This window comes from Lepidochelys kempii, chromosome 5, assembly GCF_965140285.1.
Source record: "Lepidochelys kempii isolate rLepKem1 chromosome 5, rLepKem1.hap1, whole genome shotgun sequence".
NCBI classification, from domain to species: domain Eukaryota; kingdom Metazoa; phylum Chordata; order Testudines; family Cheloniidae; genus Lepidochelys; species Lepidochelys kempii.
The window spans coordinates 53,769,882-53,777,847 of record NC_136384.1 but is presented as its reverse complement, the minus strand read 5'-3'; positions in this window follow the sequence as shown (position 1 = coordinate 53,777,847).

The window sequence follows — 7,966 nt, the reverse complement described above, 5'->3', positions numbered from 1 at the left end:
TTCATAACAGAGCGTACGTTCACAGATTTTATTTCTTTGAGTCACACAACACCGCAGTTATGTTTATTACTTTAATAACTCAGTGTGGCACAGACCACTTGAAAGAGGCAGAATATCTCAACTTTTTATCTGCGAAAAACAGAATTCAAAGCAAGTGAACTTGGTAGCTTTAAAAGCTGGCAATGTGCAAATATATTATGGAATTTCCAATCGAGGTTTACCTGAGTTGATCTTCTACTATTGCCATTTGAGACTGCAGGTGTTTTAGACACCCCTAAATAGGATGTTTTATTTAAACGTATTGGAAAGCTCAACTTACTAGCCCTGTGAATAAAAGTTCAAAAACTTTAATACCTTGGGTTTGACTCTATTTTGCCTGGGTGGGGGAAGGGTGGTGAGAGGATGCCAGGAATCTCTCACCCCCTTGCACCTTACACAGAGTTAGGTGCATTCTTGTGAGAGACCACAGCCACTGTTTTGTGCTACTCCTAAAGTGTCTATCCGAAATGGTGAAGATATGGCCATAGCCCCTCAATCTATGTAGTGGCTAGCAGAGATGGCTTGGCATGGAGGGCACTGTGGTGTACACTCAAGAGTATTTAATTGGCTCTGCATCCTGTGTTCCTTGGGACCTCCTATGAAGAATGTTGTGGGAGTCAGTCAGCCAGACTTCTTTCTTGGGTTTCCTGCGGCAGCTTGGCTCCTCTGATCTTCTTCCAGCTTAAAAACTACACTATGACCCTTTCTGGTAATTTAGGGGAATACTGCTCAGACAATAAATGCTTGAGAAAGTTCTGTTCTTAAATTCCCCTGTCACTTTTGAATGGTGAAGAGAGATAAGGGATGAGAAAAAACAGAATGGATGATCTTGTGGTTAAAACATAGCACTAGGAGTCTCAAAGCCTGGGCTCCCTTTCTGGATCTTCCACCAGGGGCCTAATTTTTTTTTAAAGGTGAAACCTGAGGTCTGAGCATTTGGGTGCCTATTTGGGTGCAAAATATGTATTGCAATTAGGTATGCAAATAGCTGATCTATGCATACATTAGCTGTAATTGTGCATGCAAAAGTAGGCAAACAAATATATGTTCAAGAATACATGTGGCTCATGTATCTCAGATTATAAAAATCTGTCTGTTAATTTCTCTTTGCCTCAGTTTCCTCATCTGTATAATGAAGATGAGACCTACCTATCATACAGGGCTCTAGTGATGGCAAATACATTAATGCTTGTAATGCAGTTTGAGAACTGCAGTAGGTGTGATATAAATGCAAAGTAGTCTTATTATGAACCTTCAGTTTGGTGAGAGAGACGAAAAGATAGTGTTGACGTGCTCATATTCCAGCTCATAGATTGCCTCCAGTAAATTTCTGAAGCACACTATCTTGTTTGTTTGAGTCTAACCACTGATCTACATGGTCCTCCAATGAAAACAGGACCATAATTCTTCTGAGCAAAACATAGGGAGCTTAAGTTACGCCTACACTACAAATTACTTTGGTATAATTTACATCACTAGAGGTATGAATAATCCACACACACACCCTCCCCCGAGCAACATAAATTATACCGACCTAAGCACCAGTATAGTCAGCACTTGCTCTGCAGGAGAGCTTCTCCTGTTAACATAGCTACTGCCTCTGGCTGAGGCAGGAGTTATTAAGCTGATGGGAGAGCTCTCTCCTGTGGCTTAAAGTGTCTTCACCAGAAGTGCTACAGCTGTAAATAATCTAATGTAGACATAGCCTTAGAGAAGAGCAGGGCAAAAATATAAATGGCTATGCATCCCAGAAGAGGTACTACCAAAAGTTATTTGAAAAGATTTCACAGAAAAGCCTGGAGCAGTCCCAATTTTATAATACCAATCAACTTCCAAGGCAAGATAATATAGATCAGAAGACCAAAAAAAAAAAAAATGAATATTCTGGAAGGACGTGTATAAAGGTTGTGGGATGAAGAGCTAAATTGAAAGTATATTTATATGAAAATGTTTGGGTTTTTTTCCTGAAATCATCAGACAAGATGAAGACCACAAGCTTTTTTATGAGTCCTTTATAGCTCTTTCTAGGGAATGTGGCACTAAAGTATCATAATTTGGGTTTGTTTGAGGGTGGTTTTTGTGTTGCATTTCTTGAGCAGTATAAATAAAACTGCAACATACTGAAAAAAAATCAGTTAAGAATACTAAACTGGATGATTTACCTTTAGTTGCATAAACACACCAAGTTAGTCCTCCAATGTGCAACCTGGAAAGAACAAACTGATGTTGTATAAGGTCTGAACGGGGAAGAAACAGCAAGGAAATGTATTGGTTGATAACATATTAATAATTTTAAATAATTGGAAAAGCTGGATGCTGAGCTGCTGTAAAACAACATGGCTTCATTAAAGTTCTTCCTTCTTTAGTGAACTTGGAAAACTAGAGTTTTAACATCAGACCTTTTGTTATAATTTATGTCTGCTCCTTGGCTTCCAGCTAAACACATTTTAATTGCACATTATAAATATTTGTGACCATATTTATTGTTGAATTTTCTCCATTTGAGGATCTAGTTGCAAAAGTGTGGAATTTTCACTAATGTTTATGTTGTATTCTACTTAATATATTGTCCTTGTTTTTCTGCAGATCTGTACTGATGGATCATGCTGTCAGCTGAGTATCTATCCCTGCACATTTGCTGCACAGATCAAATTTTTTTTTTAACCCATGCTTTCCCCCGTTACTTCATACTTTGTTCCTCAACAAGATCAACCATGCTTCATTCTGGCTTTCTAAAAAACAGGCATCTTGGCAGCTTCTTTTTATAGATTAACTTTGAACATCTCACGAACTGTGAATACATTATCAGAAGAATAATCAGTGTTCAACTGAAACAGAACAGTCCAACAGCTAATCCTAAAGACCATTACTCAGGAGAATCCTGGGCAACAGTTAAAATAAACAGATATATCTTTAAAAGCAAGCAAAGATCATGTTAGTCTTGTCTGGTTACTCCATCCAGTAATGTAGTTAAGGATTAGTTGTCAGAACCCTGGAGTTCCAGCTTTAGAATGTAATTCACAGCTGTTAAACCTGTCTGGTTAAAGAAGATCACTAACAAAATGAACTGGAAGCTAGCTGAAAGACAGTAAACTGAAGTAATGATGAGTGGCAGTTAACAGAATTGAAGGGAGATATTTAGTGGGGTGTTGCCAGGGTTGGTGTTGGTGTGATGTTAACACATTCATTAATGATCAGGAAGACATGAGTAAGAAGAGTGTTAATTAAATTTGAAGAAGATAAATTGGGAGGTGCTAAAAACTGAGGACAAACGAATGAGAATGGGCAATATATTTCCTGCTGGCTAGTAAAATAACAAGATGTGTCTGGCACATTGTCTGAAAGGCTGGGTTTTTGGCAAATCACACATGGTGTGAATTCCAGAATTGAAGGACCCCTAATCATCTCTATCAAATAGATATGTGTGTATGTTTGTTACTTTGTTTTTCTGAATAACTACTGACTAACTATACCTAATTTTTAAATTATTTTGAACCCTGTAAGAAGAATGTTGGCATGGCAAAATTTTGTAGATGAAAATTAAAAGGTAAATAATGTCTTCAAGAATGCACCCAAGTAGAGTGCATTAAAATAATCCAATTCAGTAGTGGGAACTGTGGTGAGGTCCATATCCTAGAGGAATATTCACATTCTCTGAGCCAGCCAAAGATGTTGAAATAGATTTCAAGCCACTGCTATAACTTGGAGCTCCAAGAGTGATGATGGATTCAATTCCATTATGAGCCTGTTGATGATTGAGATGTTCTCAATTAAGAGCAATTTTAATCCCTATCAACTCATCTGTAGGTTCCCTATTACATACCGGCATTGTTGCCTATCTTGTCTGGCTTGACTTTAATCAAGCTAGCTTTCATCTGGGATCCTTTCCTGACCAGATACTGGGAAAGCAAAGACTGCAGAATATGAAGTTGAAGCAAAGGAAATGTAATTGACTTTCATCAGCATTATGGATACTGCCGCTGTGTATGCTATAAACTATGCTTATATCATGTATTATGTGGGAATAGTGTTTTGCATGTTGAGAAATGATGGGCTAGATTCTCAGCTAGTTTCTCATTGGGTCACTACTTTGACTTCAGCTAAATTAAGTTGATTTATAAGATGAGCATCTCCCTGAAATTCACTATACTATCTACTCTCACATGTGTGTGACTCTCTTGATGTGCAAATAGGACCTCCAAGCGGGTAATGAGCAGTTTCATGATGTGGTTGGACAGAACAGGATCTGGAACATTACTGTCTTTTATGTTTTGCTTGTTACCAAGTGATTGCGAGGGTGAGGAGTGGCCTAGGCCATTCCTTGCAGAACTTTTTTGTGCTTAGCCTGGATGATTGAAAGTTTTTTGACTTATGCCTTTTGAACCACATTTATGTATAGTATTACTCTCTGCATTTAGATTGTTTGTTCTGCACCTATAATTTCACTCCTCCAGATGATTTCTTAAGTCTTTCCTGCCATCATTTAAAAGAAGTTCAGTGTCTTTTTCCAGGCATCCAGTACTTAATCTCTCCCCCACATCCTTAGCCCCCCAGGCATGCTATCATTCCATTTGAGATCTTTGGTTGGTAACAATTAGTTGCAATTATTTCTCATAATACGCACACTTTTTTGTGTTACACTGTTATCACAGACCTATTTCAGTTACAGTGTTATGTACACATAGCACACAAACAGTAAATTCCAGCTCCTGTATGTAAAACTAGGAACCTGCCAACAACTAAGTGAAGCAGTACAAGCTGGGTGTAATGAAAGGTTTGTGACAAGGTGACACACACCACTCCCCCCCACCTTAATTTTAAGACATTTGCTTGACAGACACTGGAGTCTGAAAGTTTTGGCAAAGTGAATAAAAAATAAATAAAAAGGAGGGAATTTTAAAATTAAATTATTTATTTAATTATAGCACCTACGGGCCCTGCTCAAGATTGAGATGCCCTTGGGGTGGGTACAAACATGTAAGAGAGCTCCTGTCCTAAAGAGCATAGTCCCACAGACACAAAGGTACTTAGGCACCTAAATCAAGGGGTTTTAGGGTTCACTGTGAAGCAAAAAACTCCCACCCAACCCTGTATGTATCTAAACTCACTTGGCCCCTAAATTTTTCAGGGTAAACATTCCCCAAGTGCCTACATTTCTGCCTCTGGACATACACACTGCTATCTCCCACCTCCACCCCAGTGCAATCCACAAATCAGGAAAAGATAGGCATTTTCCCACCTATCTCACTTGCAGGGCCCAATCGTGTGTTCTGAGTCTGCTCACCAGATCAGGTCCCATTCACCATCAGAAGAAGGAGGTAGTTGTGGTGGTGCTGCCCCTCACCTTATAATCTCAAGAGCTAGAGCAGTGATTCTCAACCAGGGGTCTGGGTCTGCGAGCAGGTTTCAGGGGGCCCACCAAGCAGGGACGGCATTAGACTTCCTGGGGTCAGGGGCAGAAACCCAAAGTCCCACTGCATGGGGCTGAAGGCCGGGGCCCTGAGCCACCCCAGCCTGAAGCCGAAGCCTGAGCAACTTAGCTTCACAGGGCTTCCTCTGGTGTGAGGCCTCGGGCAATCCCCCTGCTTGGTACCCCCTACCACTGGCCCTGGTTTTATATGCAGAAAAACAGTTGTGGTACAGGTGGGCTGGGGAGTTTTTATAGCCTGTGAGGGGGAGGGGGGCTCAAAAAGCCCTGGGTTAGAGCATTCACCTGGGATGTGGGAGATGCAGGTCCAACTCCCTTCTATGCCTGAGGGGGTGAAAGGATTTGAATCTCCCACCTCGCGGGAGAGCGCTCTAACCACTGAGCTACAGGATATTCTGGTATGGGACACTCTCACTCTCTGCAGTTGAAGCTGTTCCACTGTGAATAAATAGTCATTGGAGCAGGGGGACTAGTCTAAGGCGCCTATCTCTCTCCATTCCTTGGAGCCAAGGTGCCTAACTTAGGCTTTGTGAATGCCCCTCTGCCATGTACATTGGCCAAACTGGACAGTCTCTACACAAAAGAATAAATGGACACAAATCTGACATTAGGAATCATAATATTCAAAAACCAGTAGGAGAACAATTCAACCTCTCTAATCACTCAGTGAGAGACTTAAAGGTGGCAATTTTGCAACAGAAAAGCTTCAAAACCAGACTCCAACGAGAAGCTGCTGAACTTGAATTAATATCCAAACCAGATACTATTAACTTAGGTTTGAACAGAGACTGGGAATGGCTCGGTCATTACACTAATTGAATCTATTTCCCCATGTTAAGTATCCTCACACCTTTGTGTCAACTGTCCGAAATGGGCCATTGTGATTATCACCTTCAAAAGTTTTTTCCCCCCTGCTGATAATAGCTCCTCTTAATTAATTAGCCTCTTACCGTTGGTATGGGTACTTCAACCTTTTCATGTTCTCTGTATGTATATCTTCTTACTATATGTTTCATTCTATGCATCCGATGAAGTGGGCTTTAGCCCACGAAAGCTTATGATCAAATAAATGTGTTCGTCTCTAAGGTGCCACAAGTACTACTGTTCTTTTTAGGGTTATTCCTGTGATATTTTTTTTTTAAAACATCTGTGTTTGGTATTGTGATGCTGAGCCTTGCTAAGACCAAGTCCTTGTGTGGATCTGGGCCTTAGAATCTAAATAGAGGACAGAGGACTATTGCTATTCCCATTTTACAGATAGGAACCAAGACACAGATTAAGTGATTTGCCCAAAGTCACACAGGAAGCAGAGCCAGAAATGAACCCAGAGTTCCTGAGTCAGAGCTTTAACCACCTCTCTACACTACTTTGGAATTAGAATTGCAGGGTGGACTTACAGTAGAGCAGTGCAGCTTTTAATGTAGTAAATAAAATTAAATAAGTAGCAGATAATCAGAATGGATACTTATGAATTAATAACAATCCATCCAGTCAGTATATTTATGGGAGCACAATATTTAAAAGGAGTGTAAACCCTGTGTCACCTTTTCAAGGGAACAAAAACATTGGTTGCTTGACAGAGGTGGGCTTCTAATAAGGTTACCCAAGAGCTGTATATTTCTATGAATTAGCTACTTTGTGCCTTGGGAAAAGAGAGCCCCCATCCATCAGAATATAGATCTTTCAATAACTGTACCTCCAATAAGCAACTGTTCTAACACTCCAACATAATATTGCATTTAGTTTTTAATCACTGGGTCTAAAAAGATAGTCACTGAAGTAGAATGGCACATGCTGAACACCTTCTGCTTTGAATCTGTGCCTAGCTGATATTTTTGATAAATGCGTTAAGCTAGAATCTTGGCTAGGGCTCTAGCTGTTTTGCATTTTTGAGGTGCTCTAAGGAGGCAACTGTGGATTCCCTGTGATTGAAGAGAAACCTGTGGTAAGACAGAACGGTGATAGCTCACGCTACACCACCTTCTCCTTTCCATCCCCACATTAGAGGGCAGGGAGGGGGAAGGACAGAGTGCAGTGATTCTTGACAAGCACAGCAGACCCTGTTGAACTGCTGCAGCTTGTGTCACTCAGAGGGGTGCTTCAGCTGCTTTAAATTATGCCTGTGGAGCCCATTTCAGCCCCAGCTGGCCCACACTCAGAAGAGAAAAGGTGCTATAAACCACTGCTCTCCTCAGCATAAACTTGACACTTACAATAGCTAGCAGCAAACATTTGATACTATTTCATTATCTAGTTTTACGAACCCATAATGCACTGGATTGAATGTTATTTTTCAAGGTTTTCTAGATGTATTTACATCAGACAACTTTTGTTTATTGTTCTCTAGTTACCTGAAACTGTTTTATAATTAGAAGATATATTGAATAGCACTAAACTTTTATTTTCTGGATATAACTTTTTTTCTTTAATACCTTTTCATATAATAAATAGGGTTCTTAATACATCTCTTGCAGTGAAAAACACAGTAGAGTCATTAGG